Here is a 17,017-nt window from a genome sequence, read left to right as displayed (position 1 = left end):
GGGGTTCATAGATCATTGAACCTAAATACACATGCACTCATGCACACACAAATATGGGGTGAGCAACATCTATTTTCTGAATTAAGGACATTAACAATACAAAACAAAACAAAAATAACTAGCATCACTGTTTTATACAAGCAAGGATAATTTAACATCAAAACAGAAGGAAGAAAATAAAAGGAGGAAGGTCATAATTTCAGAATATGACTAGGTTAACAAAAAGCTTACTTTTGGCATCCTTTCCTTTTTCCTCCCTTATTTTGATGCTGACCAGTGAAAACTTTGCCTCAGACATGCATGATTCCATGTGTACATTTGGAAACTTCCTGTAGATAATAGCAGGAGGAAATAAGATGTTCAGGTAGACTGAAAAAGTATGTGGGCAAATATAGCATTAAGACTGAGAATTCTGAAAACCAAGTAATGACAGGGTCCAGGGCTGGGTAGGATGTGGTGTCCTATTGTTCCAAGAACATTGAACCTATTTCAGGGTCCCTCAGGTGTTTGCAGGAACTGCCACTGCTCAACTACCTGTTGATTAAGATCCTCCTTACAGATCTCACAGGATTTTTGATAGAATCTAAAGGCCTTCCACCCTCCAGAGTTTTATGAATAAATTCAAACTACTGTCATTTGGAAAAGATCATCATTCAGCCATTAATTATTCACAAGAAGAATCAACTTTGTGTTTCTTTTAAATAGATGTTGTAAGAGGAAAAAAAGATATAAAAACTCAGAACAAGATAGATTGCAATAATGTAGTTTCCTCCATAAAATTGTCTTGGAGCAATGATGACTACTTATTGCAGTGTTTTCCCTCCTTAAGTAACTATGGATTATGTTTACTTTTTTTGCTAAGAAAACAAAACATTAAAAGCATGATCTGCTACTTAAGGCTTGAGGCTGTAATAGTTTAGGCCTTAAAAAAAAATCTATCTTCCTTAATAAGTTTGCAAATAGAAGATTTTACTAGAACCTAACACATGCTGCAGTTGTTGATTCTAATGTTAATCAAATAAAGGCGATTAAAGAGCTGGTAAATTCCCCCGTAAAGCGAAAAGCTGTAACAGAACAACAAGGTGATTAAGTGTTTTATGGAGCCGGGTGTGAGTGCCTCAGTTAGTTTTATTACAGATTCTTGACATAAAGTCGTCTTTTCCAAGAAAACAAATTGAGTAAATATCTCACTTCTAGTCAATCTCAGAACTCCCATTTCCCTCCTCTGCTTGTTCATTATTAATTAAAAGTGCCAGCCTCTGTGTCTAGGGACTGGCTTCCTGCCAGAGCATCAACTCTCTTCTGCTTTGTACAACCCCTGAGTCTTAGTTTGTTTTCTGTCACTTAGAATACCTGAAACTGGGTAATTTACAAAAAAACAAAGTGTATTTCTTACAGTCTGGAGGCCGGGAAGTTAAAGGTCAAGAGGTGCATCCGGTGAGGGCCTTGGTCCTGGTGGGGACTCTGCAGAGTCCCCAGGGGACACAGGCAATCACATGGTGAGGGGGCAGGGGCATGAGCATCCTAATGTGCTCTCCTTTTCTCCTTATGAAGCTACCAGTCTGCTCCCATGATAACCCATGAATCCATTAATACATTAATCCCTGAATGGATTAATTGCCTCTTAAAGGCCCCTCCTTTCAAATACCAAATTGGGGATTAAGCTTCAACATGAGCTTTGGAGGGGACAGACATTCGAACCATATCACCCTGAGTACACAGATTTGGGAGGTAGCAACATGAGCACATCCTTGGATCATTACCTGAGGAGCATGACCAGTGTCTGAAAGATCAAAGAAATTTCCGTGTATCTGAACAACCAACATAAGTACTTTCCCCATGGCCAACCACATAAAAGAAGTAAGCAGCAAGCAGAAGACTTCTGCCTCCCTGGTCTGAAGTGAAAGTTGGATTCCCCGCCCACCATCTTCTTTAAGTGGCTGATATTCTCCTCTAGGAGTCATTTTCTTTTATTCCAAGAGAAACATTTCTGAAACACAGGAAGATGTTATTAATAAAAATCTACATTACTCCTAAGTTAACTGAAGTGTTTTCACTTCTGATTAAGAAATTATTGTTTGGTACCAACATTTCTCTCTGAAATAAGAAGCTACCCAAATAGGATTGCCACAAAAAATACTGGACACGCAGTTAAATTCAAATTTTGGAGAAAGAACAGATAATTTTTTTTAACACAAGTATGTCCTGAATGTTGAATGGTGTATACTTATACTCCAAATTTATTCGTTTTTTATCTGAGATGCAATTTTAACTGAAAATCCTTATTTCCTAAATCTGGCAACCCTCTACCCCAAACACTTAAACACTTGAGCCATGAAAAAAGAAGAGAAAACGGTGTGAAGTTTTGTAGAGTTGGTAGATATGGAAGCCAAGATAATGTTGAAGTTTTCCCACGTGACATACAAAATAATAAAAGAGATATACTTACTGTGCCAGAATTTAGCTTTTCTCTTTCTTCAGCATCCCTGCAATGCATGAAAGAAGCTAGGCTTTTGAGAACACAAATGGACAGAAGCTGAAAGTATTCAATATGGCACTGTGTTTTGACAGTTGCTTGCTGTGCCTTTTTGTCTAAAAACTCTGTGCTTGGCTTTTAGAAGATGTCTTCATCCAACAAGGCATATTCATGACACAAGTTGTGTTTATTTCCAGAGATCCACCAATCAGAGAATACTCATCTCAGTCCCGAAATAAAATATGTTTCTAATTCTATCATGCCAGCATCCACCCCCCAACAATACTTCCTCTGTTTATTAAAGGCATAGATCCTAATCAAATGCTGTTTCCCTCTGGGCTTTTCCCCGACTCCCACCCTGCGCCCCCATCAGTCAGCCATGCAATGAAGAATGAGCATCTTTCTGAAAAGACATATTATATTCATGAAGTAAATTACAATAGAATATAAGTGTGTACTCACCTTTTGTGATGGAAAAATGAATGTACATGTGTATGAAAGCAAGCTTGGAAAAATATACACCAAAATGTTAACCATGAGTAATTAACATTTCTGATTATGAGATTTAAGGGTGATCTTATTTCTTTGTATTTATTTATTTAGCCTAGCTGTAACTTATCTGCAACCCTCTTTTCTGTATTTTAATCTTTTCAGGTCATTTCTTAGCATGGTACATCAAAGAAGCAGAGCTTCTTAAACTTTGCAGTGCACAACAGTCAATGAACTTTGGGAGCTTGTGAAAATGCAGATTCTGGGGCCCACCTCAAAGACTGATTCAGTAAATCTAAGGTGGGGATCCCTGAAACTGCATTTTTAATCTCCCCTCCTTCCATTTTAAATTAGGTGGTCTGTGGACCACACTTTGAGGAACACTGACTTAAAGCTTCATTGGGCGTCTTCTACAAGACACAAATACGTGACCACAGTTGAAACTTATTTTGGCTACTGATGCCAGAATTCAGTAGGGTTTATTCCCCTTAAATATTTATATAACTTTAGTCATATGTACGGTCCACTTAATTAGAGAGGAAAATGTTTGGGGTGGAAAGACTCCACTGACACAGCAGCAAACAGGCTTACAATGTCTGCTTCCTTCTCTGAGATGGGAGGAAGGAGATGGGGATCTCAGCTCCAAGTTCTTTCTAATTTAAGTCTTTATTTTGTCTGTTTCCTAGCCTTTTTTCTTTGTTTTGATCTATAATTTCACTTGTCATCATAATGGAAAGTCTAGTGCTAAGGTCTGAGATGTTATATGATTTTTGAAATATTTGTTTTTATATGTAAATTTTTGTACTCAAAACTTTCTCTGCTTCTACTTCTGCTGCCATTCCCCTGGTAAGGACACCACCACCTCTGCTACTCTTGCCCCCACAACCCACTCTATGCACTACAGTGGGATGAGCTTTTTAAAATGTAAATTAGATCGTGTTCTTCTCCTGCTTAAAACCCTCCAGTGGTTTTCTGTAGCACTTGGAATCAACACTAAACTCCTGACCCTGGTCTGTAAGGCCCCACAGCTCCAGTCTCCTTTTCCCATACTCTTCTTCCAGTCCTAGTACATGCCAACAATTGTTATGCAGTTGTTTCCTTCTGAGCCTCCCAGATTGGCTCCTTTTTATGCTTTAAGATTCAGAGAGACTTTTCTCTAATGCCACCCCACCCTGTATCCCAGCCCCTTCTTTGTTTCTATACAACACAATATAATCTGTGATGTTTTTATTTATGTTTCTGTTTACTTTTTGGTTTTGTTTTTGGCCTGTCTTTTTCACTATAATATACCTCTTTTAAGGGCAAGAACCCATTGTCTTTTTCACTATTATCTATCCTGTACCTAGCACAATTCCTGGCACTCAGCAAGTGCTCAATATATCTTTGTTCAGTAGCTGACTGAATGGATTTGGCCCCTGCTATAGTGGCATCCTGGACAGTGAGAGAAACCAACATGAGAATTACCCCCTGGAACCTCACTGGGTTCTCAGCAAAGCTCTGCCTGCTGAAGTCACACCTTCATGGCTTCTAAGCCCTTGGAAAGAGGGGCATCCCCCATGGTGGCTAGGGAGAAAGTGGATGAGTCATAGCAATCTAAACACAGCAACCTAAACTAAGGGTATTCCTCCTTCATTTCATCTGCTTTCTGATTCTGGAGCACACACCAAAGATCTGATAAAGCAATGAAAAGTAGACTGACAGCTGTCCGAGAAGGCCACAACAGGTCTGAAAGCTTCAAAACAGCCTCCTGTGGGAAGGATTACGAAACTCTGGTCTCTGATAAAAGAACTATCTGGGCTGTGAATCATCATTTGAATAAAAATCAAATGACTTGGGAACTGTCCAAAATGAAGGATGTTTTAATACTTTGTGTGTAAAAACATTGATAGTTTGCTTCTTTTTTATTAAACAGATTTTATTATTTTTCAGAATCTTGTCAGCATAATCATTTTATGGGAGGATGAAATATTCAGCCCTGCCACTGCAGGAGTTCTTTCACAGCAATTACCTTGTGGCACTTTTGCTGTAATTAGGTTTTCGCCTAGGATTTTTCCCCGGGTCTGGATAATAAATGAAATATGACCAGAATTTAAATTTGTCAATTACAAGCAAGCACAGTGCGTAAACACACAACAGAGGCATGAATTCCAAACCACAGGCTGTTGCTGGGGGGCAGATCCTCTGAAAATTAAAATGGAAATAAAACTACTGACTGGCAAGCAAAAAGTGGCCCCCAAAGAAAGCAAATCTCTCCTAACACTCATGCACGATTCTGCCCAGCAGGGAAAGCCTCTTGATTACAAATTATTTGGTGTGAAACTGACAACTCAAGGAGCAGGCAGTGCATTTGCATTAAGATATCTACACAGGGCTCTGATCTCCTACCCTATGAATTCCTGTTTCTTAAGGCCAAATCAAAAGATTTTTAGACACGGTGGGCCAGAGTCCCATTGCTTTATGCACCCTAGTCATGGGTGGTCTCTCTGAGATGCTCAAGGATTGACAGAGACAGGGTCTGCTGTCTCTCAGCAGCTGTGATTTTTTTTTTTCACTGACCTGACTTCAATAATTGCTCCTGTGGGGCCCTCTGCTGACCATCTCTTGTAAGAGAGCAAAATCTTAGGAGTCCACACTTGGAGATTTTGATAAATCATCTGTTTCATTAAGATAACCCCCAAAGAAAAGCAATGTTTTTGAACTTTCATTCCTAAGAAGTCCTAGGCAAGGAAACAGAAACTCATATTTTTGTAAACTTATGGAGTTCCATGCATTTATTCATGTAACAAATTTTCTCTGAATATCTCTTCTGCATCAGACACCATGCTGTGTTTTAGATGTATAGCGGTGAGCCCAAACCAATAGGTCTCTTGTTACCATGCAGCTCATGGTCTGCAGCAGGAGACAAATGGCAATCCACAGATCACAAAAATACATATTAAGTAACAATTTAATTAGACACTATGAAAAGGAGAGAAGAATATGCCAGGAAAAGGAACCATGTGCTCAAGGGCCCTGGGTTAGGAGGCCTCATGGCAGATGAGAGAGCATGAAAGAATGTCGGAGAGGCTGGAGTGCAGGGAGCAAGGAGGAGCCCAGGGCAAGGTGAGGCTGAAAAGAGGGCAGGGGTCAGACCATGCTAGGACCATGGAGCTTGTGGTCTCTCTCATGACACCTGTAGGAAGCCACGAAGGGTCTTAAGCAAGTGGGGAATGGGAATAGAGGTGGTTGATATTTGTGGTTTGAAAGGATGACCCTGGCTTCATGATGGTGAACAGATTTGAAGGGGGAAAGAACAAACAAAAGAAGTCCAGTTCAGAGTATATTGCAGGAGTCCAAGCAAAAGATGGCAGTGCCTTGTTTAAAATGGTCACATAGATGGAAATAAGAGTAGAGAAATGTTTAGGAGGTAGAGTTAACATGGACTTGATGGAAGGGCGGGGATGTCAGCCTAGCCTACGATATCTCATTTAACTGTTAGAGTCTTGCAAATTATACCAGAGGAAATTGAGACTCAAAGAGGCTTAGTGTTGGGCTTAAGATCATTCGGCTGGGAAGTGGCTGGGCCATATGCTTTCTCCTCCATATTGTTTCTGAGGTTGCACAGGGCACTGACTTAGAATCTCATCTCCACTGCATCCTCCCAAGATATTCCCTCCATTCCTGAGGCCGCCCCAAAGTGTCTGCTGGATCTGTTTCCCAGTCTGTCTCTCCTGCTAGATTGAGCTTGTGAGCTTGTTGGGGCCTGCAGTTGGACCTTATTTGCTTCTTTTGTGTCAGTACTTAGTTTAGTGCCTGACTCAGAGTGAGCCAGGTTTGCTGAGTGAATAAGAAACTTCCAGTCTCCTACAAAAGGGAACCTGTGGGAGGGCAAAGTGTGTTTACAACATTCTCCTTGGCTTAATTCTCTCTTGGACCAGGACTACAGTTCTGGGGTTTTGGTGGAATGTTCAAAAAGAACTTTCAAGAAGAAATTAGAAATTTGTAGCAGCCTAGTGTGGCTAAAAGAATACAGTCTTCAGGATCATGTGGCTCTGAATTTAAATCCTAGCTCCTCAGTTTATAAGTTGTGCATCCTAGGGTTACTTATCCTAAGTCTTCAATGTCCTGATGTGTAAAATGATGATAATTAGAATATTTACCTAATAGGGCTGTTGTGAGGATTGCATTTACTATCTGTGCAAAGGGCTTGGCACAGTAATACTGTAAATCTCCTATTTTTGTAGAAAAGAAGGCTAAGAATTTTCATGGCTAGCCAAGGAAGTGGTTAGAGCTGGGAATTTCTCTTTGCTTGGCCTTAAATTTCCTGTCACTTACTGATTCCTCTTCCTGTGGTTTATTCTAGAATGAGGAAAGAGGAAGTTGGCTCTCTGGGGGTCCCAACAAGCTGACAGATATCCCCTAAGGCAGCTTTCAACAGAGAGCTCTTTATTATTATTATTATTATTCTTTGTGATTCACAGTGTGCATCTACAGGCCTCTGGGCACTATCATGGAGCAGGAATGGAATTAATAAGTCAGATCTGTTTCCCACTTAATTCATGGCTCTGACAAAATTAAAAATGGAGACAGGTGGAAATGCCTAAGCAAACAAAGTGTCCCAAAGCCTAGATTCTCAGGTGCATAGGGCTGCGGGCAGAACACTATACAGCTGAACTGTGGCTGGTGAAGAGAGAACATTTAGATGGAGCAGAGGATCCTTACCTCCCAGAAAGCCACAAATCCTTTCAGCCCAAACCTGTTTGCTTTAAGGATTCCAGGCCCCTGGGATCATATGTGCATGGGTTCAAATCCCAGCTGCACTGCCTGTTTCTGTAAGCTTGAGCAAGAGGCTGGAGGCCACACAGGTGGTTATTTGCAGAGCTGGATTCAGACGCAAGTCTGATCTCAAGCTTGTGGTTTTCAACCATTATATATTATTTATGAACATAGTAAGGCATATTACAGTTGCTTATATATGTACTACACAACTATGAATTCCTTCAAATGAATGCCTAGTATTCAGAAGGAGCTCAATAAATGCATGCTGAAAGTTTTGCTTAGATTTTCCTCCAGAAATTCCCCTGCTCCCTCAATTCTTACGCACAAAATAATAATATCAATCACTGGAAGAAGTATTTTAGAGAAATTCATCTTAAGACCTTCATGAATTACCAAATTCACAATACTACGCTTCATACTGGCTGTCTCTCAAATCTCATTTTCCTCCCAAGTCATGAGATCCCTGGATAAACCCTCACAGTACACAGTGACTACTGACTTTTTCCTCATTACCCAATGTCTGCTTTTCACAAAGAAACAGGGTTTTGATCTCCTTAGTTGCTCCATCTGTGTTGCAGAGGTGAGCAGGGATGAAATGGGGGAGTCGGCAGTGCAGGGCTCCCTTCTTCCATTCTAAGGACAGCAGGATCCAAATTCTCCCCTCAGGAAGGTGTCAACTGGCTCTGTGTCATTTGTTAACCTTTGGGGTGCTTTCCCATGGTCAAACCAGCCAACGCTAGGGAGCCACAGTGTTGTAAAGCCCCTATGGGCCATCCTTCCACCAACCAAAACACCCTGTAGGGTTACGAGACTACGCCAGTTGTCAGGTTGAGGCAATAGCTATGCTAATTGTCTGGTTAGGGTGACTGTATTGTTAAAGTAATTCATAACTAAAGCCAAAATGTTTCATTATTTTAGTTATATTAAGTTTTCCATTTGTATTGTCAGGGCTCAGACCCTTCAAACCCATTGTACAGACTGGGTCACCAGACCCCTCACATACCACGCTAGGTCCCCAGACTCCTCACACACAGGTCCATGGTAGGCAATTGGGAAAGATTCCGGGAGCCACTGGCAGACAACACGAGCTCAGTCTTCAGTCCTCAGCTTCCTCAGCAGCAACTTACAGCAGCAGTAGCAGCAGCAGCGGTAGCCTCTCGGGGCATCCTGGGGCACTGACAACAACAGCCTTCAGCAGCAGTAGTGACCTCCCCGTGGCTCAGAGCCACTTGCCCTTTAAACGTAAGTCCATAACACAGGACACCTGGGCATACATACGCAATTACATTAATCAATAGCCAAAATAACTGGGCGCACGTTCAGACTCTTGCGGAGCATTTACATCAAATGCTCCGCAAGAGTCTGAACATCTGAGGGGTCCTGACATTTTCCTATATTTTTCGCACACACACTGTTCACATTTCCAGGCTTATGTCTTATCATAATGATTTTTATTTTTAATGTAATGTTTTCCTAGTTACAAAGCCAAAATCATCATGGAAGACTCAGAAAATCACCCCCCCCCCCCAAAAAAACCAAAAAAATCACCTGTGATCTCTCCACTTAGGGAATATAACTGCTAGCATTTCAGTGAAAAGCCTTCATCTTCCCCCCCCCTTTCTATTATACAGCTTTTGAAAAAGGATTATTCCTTCAAATGTCCTCATATTTAAGAAAAGGGGGAAAAGTCCTTATGTTGTTCCTTCCAGAAAGAACCCAAGTAATCCCTATTATGTAAACTCTTTCAAAGAAACAGTCTGTTCAAAACTGTTGCTAAGTCATTTGTTGCTATAGCAATGCTTAGCCCTGGAGCTCAATAAACTACCATCCTGACTCCAGCCTCCAAGCACAAGCCTCCATTATCTCCCTCAGAGCTCTTCAGGGGAGCTCATTTTGCCAAAGCTATTCATTTAAATTAGCAGCTTCCCTTCTTAATCTCTGGAATTCCTTGTGCTTCAGTACCAAGTCGTGCCAGGGGGCTGAAAAAGCAGTTAGGGCACTAAATTGTGATGCTGAGGGGTGGAGTCAGCACTCCTTTGGTTGGTGATCTTTTGGGGATCTGAGGTAAACACATGTTCTTCTTTTCTGGTGCTCTCTCTGCTGTACCCACAGTCTGCCTCCTTGGATGCCTGTTACCCAGGACAAAGCAGGTTAGGTTAGGGGCTTATGGGTGCAATCCTATTATAGTGAAAATGATGGCAACATGATATTTAACCAACCCCAGGTAACTTTGTGGAACCAAAAGCACTGAGAAAAATCTCAGAGAACATTCTGGAAAACTCTTTGTAATGTTATGTACAGCTGCAGAATATTACAGCTGAAGGATATTCTAAATGCTTCATATGTATTATTTCATTTGATTCTGGCAAAAACCATATGGGGGAAGATGGCATTTTTCCTAGAGCCTTTTTCAAACCCATGCTGTCTACCTCAGAGCCTGCTCTCTTGACCCTATGTTTTATTGCCCTCAAGGACGAGAATAGACATGTATGGAGCTCCTATTCTACCCACAAAATGGTAAGGATTTTATAGATATTGCTTAAATGCTATGATTGGGCTGGGTAGACATTATCATTTCCATTGGCAGACAGGAGAGCTGAGGCCCAGAGATATGGTGTGCCCAAGGTTGGCCAGCCAGTTGCAGTATAGAGGGTTTGAACTCACAGCTGCCTGTCTTCTGTGCTTCTTCCTCTACACAGCTTTGCCTACTATCTAGAAATCATTAAGCCTAATGCTCTCTTTTTACAAATGGAAATACTAAGTGGCTTGCCCAAGGTCATCTCTCAAGGTCTAAAGAATACCTCCCTCCAGCCTGACATGGAAGATGAAGAGAGTTCATTTGCTCTGAGCTGTCCTGGTATGCAAATAGCCCCTTTTCATTCAGCCAAGTCCCAGGGTGTCTGCAAAAGCAACTGCCCTTGAAGAGTGTGTGTTAATATGGGATGACTATGGAGTCTTGAGCCATTTCTGCTATGGGCCTGGCCATCTCACCTCTGTAACCTGACTTTGCCAAGCCTTACATCCAGAGAAATCCATCCTGGAAATGAAGTGTCTGAGGATGGGCCCTGGGGAAGAAGGGTGTCTCTGAGGTTGGGTTTTATTTGTTACTCCTGCTCCTTCCCTGCTGGGTCACTCTGGTTGGCCTTGTCTCTTCCAAGGGTCACTGTCCTGTCAAGCAGGGCTCTCCAGTGACCTCTTGTTCTAGGTTTTGGCAACTGTTTTCTCCTCTGACCCTTCCAGCCCTAAAGGTAGAAATGGTACCTCACTGTTATTAGCCCCAGGAGTACTGCCCCCATAAGTCTCTACTGTGTCCAGCGTTGCCCAAACCATGGTAAACTGTATCTTTAATAAATTATCTAGTGTGAGTGTGTCCTCTGTTTCCCGCTGGGACACTGACTGATGCACTCCTCCAGTTATTCTGTGACTTGTCACCCATTAATTTCCTTCCCAGTAGTTACCATAACCAGTAATTGCTTAATTTGTTATGTATTTGCTTTTGTATTGTCTTTTGGTCCTCTAGATTATGAGCTTCAAGAGGACCGGGACTGTGATGATTTATTATCAAATGTTTTCCCCAAAGTTAGGACAGCCATTTTCACAGCCCAGCTGTAACAGTTTGCAGTAAGGCCTATATAATGACTGGTTGAAGTGGAATATAATGTTGGAGCCTGCCTCAGTTGAATGGTCCCTTCCATGACTTCTTTCAGGATGAGAGCAAAGGTTGTATTTCAGATCTACAGCTGGCCCTGGCTGCTATTTCCTTTCCTGGATGCATCCCAGATAATTCCCACCGTGATGATGCTGACCATTAGGACCACAATGATCACTTTGCTGAGGTCACATTCATTTCATCCAACTATTTGTGTCCCCTTAGTATGTGGGCTGATGGTGCTGTGGGGCTGTGGCCTGTATCTGCTATAGAGGGAAACCCACCATTTTCAGATGGATGCTCCCTGCCTGGCTGAGCATTTTTTAAAGAATCAAGTGACATCCACTTGCTTGACAAAAGAGATGAAAACCCCACCAATGAATTTATCCTGGTAAATGATCAAAGGCCATTCAAGAGCAGCTGCAGGGTCTTCCATTTACCTGGTGCTAAGAGAGGACTTGGACATTTTATACACATCAAGAACCAGTAATCTTAACATCCGTAGTCCCAGAGATACATCTGGCTGCCTTCCAAGGATAGTCTCACCTCCACTTCACTGATCAAAGCATTAAATCTCTCGTTTGCTTGAGATATCGACAACATGAATCTTGAGAGGTCAGGGTCTGGATTCTGATAAACTTGGGTTCAAATTCTGGTTTCTCTACTTACTAACTCTGAGACTCTGGACAACTCACTTAACTTTCCTGAACCTCAGCTTTTTCATTTATAAAATGGGAATAGTCAAATATACTTATTAGGATCATTGTGAGGATTCGACTGAATGACATAATGCAGGTAAAGCACTGAGCACATGCTTGATGAATGTTAACTCCGATGATTTTAAGGATATGTTGGATTTTCTATGTGCCAAGTCTGCTTGGTACTTTAAAAATAATCCAGTGTCCTGGCCACTTACCTTTACACCCTTTTAAAAATCATCTTTCCTTAGGAGTTTCAGTGTCTTCCTAATGCAGCCATTTAGATTGTGTTTTATTGCCACTTCAATCAAAATTTTAAAAGGCTTGCTGGTCATTGCTTTTTATCTCCTGATGGTCCAACTGAGAAAAATGCTTTAGTGATATTAAATAGTCCCCCCACCCCGCAGTTTTGCCTGGTCCTCCCTGATGTTCTTTAATCACCCCTACCTCACTCACCAGGTCTGTTGTGTCTTGTTTCACCAGTGTGGCAGCAGGGCTGATGCCAGGAGCACATGAGCTGGTGCAGAGAAGCACAGGTTTGGGGCTGGACAGGTCTGTGTTGGAATCCTGCATCTACCATTTGCTTAGTTGTGTGAATTTGGGTGCCCTATGTCATTGCCCTGAGCCTCAGTTTCCTCATTTGTGAATATAGTGTGACAAACATTTGGGATTGGAAATGAAAGCTATTTTTGTTATACTTAGGGTTTTATTTTTACCCTTGAGGAGCTCCTAATATACGTGAAATGATAAAATGAATATTTCTAAAATACAGGTGATTGGGTCAAACTGTGTAGTATAGGGCACGCCTACTGGCTAAAGTTCTTTAGCTATTGCATTTCTGAGCTTGCTAATAAAGTTATAAATAAATAAAAAGTGATAAAGCTGCCATTGACTCAAGTACTGATCCAATCAAATGCCAGTTTCTTTTCATTACTTGTTTCTTTTTCTTTCTTTCCTTCCTTCCTTCCTTCCTTCCTTCCTTCCTTCCTTCCTTCCTTCCTTCCTTCCTTCCTTCCTTCCTTCTTCTTCTTTCTTTCTTTCTTTCTTTCTTTCTTTCTTTCTTTCTTTCTTTCTTTCTTTCTTTCTTTCTTTCTTTCTTTCTTTCTTTCTTTTGGAAATAAATGTGCTTAGGTTGGCAATAAGATGAGTAAAATGGGGCAATTTATGCAGGTGAACTGCCCCTGGTTGTTTTTACAACACTCAGAAGGGAGCTATAACCCTGGAAGTTCCTTTTGAGATTTAGGGCCTGCTCAGTACAGTTTTCATTGCTCAGCTCTCCATCATAGCCATAAAAGCCCTCCAAGACCTGAGCTTACCTGCTAACCTCACCTCTCACCTCTCCAGCCCACCTAGCCAACAGTCTGCTATTCCCCAATCATACCATCTGGCTTCACATGGCTCTGCCCTCGCCTCAATGCCCTCCTCATCTGCTCTTTTCCCCTTGTGCCCTGGCTGAATGCCACTTATTCTTCCAGACACAGATATAGTGGCTCACTGGGGCTCTAAAGCTTTGAGCTTCTCAAAGTGTGGTCCTTGACAGGTGCTAGTTTGCAAACCATCTCCACAATAAAAACAGTAAAGTAATAGCAGTTTGACTGAGTATGTCTGTTGAATCAGGTAATCATAAATTTGTGCTATTCGTTTTTATATCTTTGATTTTTCATTTTATTTTTTTACTAATTCATTTCTATTATATTGTTGAGAAATTTGAATATAGTGCATATAAGCACTTAGCACAATACATGAATCATAATGTTTGATAATCAATAATTGTTATTACCATTAATAATAATATATAAGATGGAATTCCCCAGTTCTTCGCATTTGAAATAAATTGAATAAATAAAGCCAATGAACAGTGGTCCGACTGGGCTTCTTTTCAGAGACATAGTGAGTGTAAATAAAATCTCTGCTGACTCCAGCACAGCTCAGTAATCATCTATAAAGCACGTCTATATATGGTCAGGAGTGTCAGCGGGGGGCGCTGCTTCCTTAATAAAGAGACGGCTGACTTGGCTCAGCCGCTGTGATCGGGCATTTGAGAACTGAGTTCAGTGGGAGGTTTGAGGAGCAGTGAATTTCTTGAGGCAGGGACTGTGAAGGTTCTGACTGACACTGCCAAGTCTGGAGTCCTGAACATCAGCCTCTTTTGTCTTCTGAGGGCCTTGTGACTGTGGGCTAGTCACCCCCTCTCTTTCGTTACAACCTAAAGGACTCTGCTGATGATTATGGATGAAAAGGGAGAGAAGCAGGGGAATAGGACCTTTTCCCCTCAAGGGACCCTTCCCACTGTATTTTGGTTACGCTCCTCTCATCAGACCGTACAGCGGGGAGGGAGGGAGGAGCAGAGAAGCCTACTTTAGGACTGCCTTTTTCTAATTCCTCTGCCTAGAGGTGTATTTTTTTTTCTTTAATATTCACAAAGGCCCCCTATAAGCTAGCAGCAGCCTTTTAAAGCACATCTGGTATTCAATGGAGTGACTTCCTTTCTCAGATGGAGACGTTTTCCTGTTTCTTACAAAGCTTAGCCTTAGTCCTGCCCCCTGACTCTTTTTATTTTTATTTTTTGGTCATTCTTGAAATTAAAGAGAAACCTTTATTTTTGACAAAACTGCCTAGAAGAGACGGTTTGTTGATCCATTATGAACGAGTCTCTTATCACATACAGCACCAAAATATATATTTAAAAACTTAAAAACCACACAGTCCCTCCCCTCACACACAGATCCTCCCCTCTCTCAGATCCACACAACCCAGACCAAAGGGAAAAAGAAATCAAACTCAATACCATCAGACAAAAGTCATCTCTGAAACAGTACCCAAGAAATTGGGTAGAGAGTATGCAGGATCTCTGTATCATTTCTTCCATTTGCATGTGAATTGACAACTATCTCAAAAGTTTAATCAAAAATATTTTTCTGAGTTATCAGGAAAATGAGACAAAACAAAACAAAAGTCATCTCTGAATTAAGATTTATAAATTTATATATATTTTTTCTTATGAAAAAACTAACAAAAAATACCAGACAAAAAACCAAGGGTGGAAAAACCAAGGAAAAATTTGTAGATGAATTCCTGACAAGACCTAGGAGAATTAAGAAAATGTGCTGTTTGCCTATGTGATAACAGAAAGCCAAATAATGATCAGTGCTTTTCATACACTTTGAGTGGGTGGCCTTCAGGTTATCTGATATTCCCTAACAATGTGGCACTCTGTGGCAGACTAAACCCTCCATAGCCAAGAATTCCAAGAGCACTGGAGGAGTAACCTGCTGCCTGTCTAAAAAAAAAGGTACTGCGGTGCACAGTTGGCATCAGACTTCCAAAGAGACAATGTCTTTCATTGCGAGTTTTCCGGTGCTTAGAAGGGCCATTTTTTCCCTTTAAGAAAGATGCCAGGTCAAAAAAAAGTACAAGGGGAGAAGAAAAGTTTTCTTCTGCAGTAAAAAGCTTCTAGTTGCAGGCTGATGGAGGCGAGTCCTGTGCTGCAAGGACAGTGCCGGGTCTGCCTGCACAGTCTCTGCTTGGGCTCCTCAATCACAACCTTGCTGAAAGGTCTGTCATTTTGGGATATTTTACTTTCTTCTGGCCCAGCTCACTCTGAGCCCAAAGCAGTAGTTTCAGTACCTTTGCAACCCTGGCTGTTGGCTCATGGTTTTCATAACCTAGGACAGTCTGGTTAACTTCACTCCATACCTTCTTCCTCTGCATCGTGTGGAGGAGGTCTCCAAAGGGCGACTCTTGGGGGCTGTGAAAGGCCAGCAGGGCCAGTGTGCACTCCATATCTGTGAGGCATTCTCTGCTCTCCCCACCCTTCTCTGCCATCCGTGTCTGGGCAAACTCCAGTGCCGCCTCTGTCTCTTGCTGGTGGATCAGCTCAATCAAATGGTGTTGCTGCAAATGAAAGTGAAGATACCAATTTTTGTCCAAGAGCTCTGGATGGAGGCTGTCAACGTGACAGCCTCCTGCATTTGACCGTTCAGTATCATCTCCCGAATCTTGATTTGCTTATCAAGTGTTTCAAGATCCATGCTAAGTTCAATCCCAGATTCCATTTGAAACTTCTCTGCTGCTTCCTTAAAACCCTCTGTAACCAGGTAGTTCATGATGAGTCGATTCATATCTGCTCATTGGACGTGTATTAACAACTTGGAGGAAGACAAGAAGGCTCGTTTATCAGACCCAATGATGAACAATATCTGGTCATCCCTCTCTGATCTCAACATCCAGGTCACCTCTTCCAGAAGCCTTCCCAGGACCTCTAGTCTGGTTTTGGTGCCATTGTGGGCACTTAGCACTGCCCTTCTCCTCTCCCATCACACTCAGCCCACTGTGTTATTGTCAGCTGTTTACCTGCCTGTTTCTTCCATTGGACTATGCCATAGATCCTCAAGGACAGAGACCATGTCATTCATTTCTGTGCCCTCAGCACAGGGCTTGGCTCAGAACGGGCGCTCAGGAAATGTGTGTTGAATGAATAAATGAGTGAATAAAAACAAGGCTTGGGAAAATAGCTAATGTGCTGAAAAATAAACAAGATCTAAAAAAAATGATACTTAATCACAGTAGTTGTTGAAACAAACAAGATAAAGCTTATTTAGATTAAGTGCAAAGCCCTGCTCCCAGTCTTAAAAAAGGATAGGATGGGCCAGTGCTGGAGAGAGAAGCCCATGTGTGTACGTGGTATGGGGAAGAAGGACAGAGACAGACCTAGGGTAGGGAAGGGAAGTGTAAAAGATTAGAAATGGGATCCTAGACAGTATTAACAGGGATGTTATGTTCAGAACAAAGATGATGGCAGCCCTTCTTGTAGTTTGTTTTGAGTAGATCACACCTGGAGTCCAGGGATATGAAAGAGAGAGGTGACTTGCTGGGCAGGGATGAGGCAAGAGAGGTGGCCAAGGTACAAAATATAAGGAGGCCCTCATTCCGGGGCTCATGCAAGTG

At 41.8% G+C, this 17,017-nt stretch overlaps 1 pseudogene; it reads right to left on the bottom strand.

Annotated features, from left to right (window-relative positions):
• Positions 1–15,470: 15,470 nt before the first annotated feature.
• On the bottom strand, positions 15,471–16,296 carry LOC134370635 (glucose-induced degradation protein 8 homolog; annotated as a pseudogene).
• Positions 16,297–17,017: the final 721 nt, after the last annotated feature.

The sequence above is a fragment of the Cynocephalus volans genome, chromosome 2 (assembly GCF_027409185.1).
Source record: "Cynocephalus volans isolate mCynVol1 chromosome 2, mCynVol1.pri, whole genome shotgun sequence".
Taxonomy (NCBI): domain Eukaryota; kingdom Metazoa; phylum Chordata; class Mammalia; order Dermoptera; family Cynocephalidae; genus Cynocephalus; species Cynocephalus volans.
The sequence above is the reverse complement of the archived record's forward strand: the minus strand, read 5'-3'. Positions and strand labels throughout refer to the sequence as shown.